This window comes from Penaeus monodon, chromosome 21 (assembly GCF_015228065.2).
Source record: "Penaeus monodon isolate SGIC_2016 chromosome 21, NSTDA_Pmon_1, whole genome shotgun sequence".
NCBI classification, from domain to species: Eukaryota; Metazoa; Arthropoda; class Malacostraca; order Decapoda; family Penaeidae; genus Penaeus; species Penaeus monodon.
In genome coordinates this window covers 37,079,871-37,080,275 of record NC_051406.1, presented here as the reverse complement: position 1 = coordinate 37,080,275, position 405 = coordinate 37,079,871, and the positions used below count along the sequence as shown (strand labels likewise).

General features: G+C 52.6%; 1 protein-coding gene across 1 annotated transcript in view; it reads right to left on the bottom strand.

Annotated features, from left to right (window-relative positions):
- Nucleotides 1-405, bottom strand: part of LOC119586447 (LIM domain-binding protein 3-like) — a gene marked incomplete in the record, with an annotated part of 85,993 nt that overhangs the window by 14,771 nt on the left and 70,817 nt on the right.

The window sequence follows — 405 nt, the reverse complement described above, 5'->3', positions numbered from 1 at the left end:
CAACTTTGTCTTTACATCTTTCTCTCCATATCCCTTCTTCCCTCCCTCTCCCTTCCTCTGTTCCTCTCCCCCCCTCTCTCTTCCATCCCCCTCTCCCTTCTCACCCCCCCCCCTCTCAATTCCTCTCCTTCTCCCTTCCTGCTCTCTTCTTCTCGCCCTCTTCTCACCCCCCTCAATTCTACTCTTTCCCCCTTTAATTCCACTCCTCCTCCCTTCTTGCAAATTCCCTCCCGCCCTCTTCCCCTTCTCTCCATCTCTCCTCCGTCCCACCTTCGCCCCTCACTTGGGAGCTTTGCCCAATCCATCAACACTAATTTGCATTTAGGCGAAGAATTTCCTTTGGTGTGAAATTCGAAACTGGAGGTGTTTATGCGCTAGTGTGTGTTGGCGCTTTTGAGGCAGAGG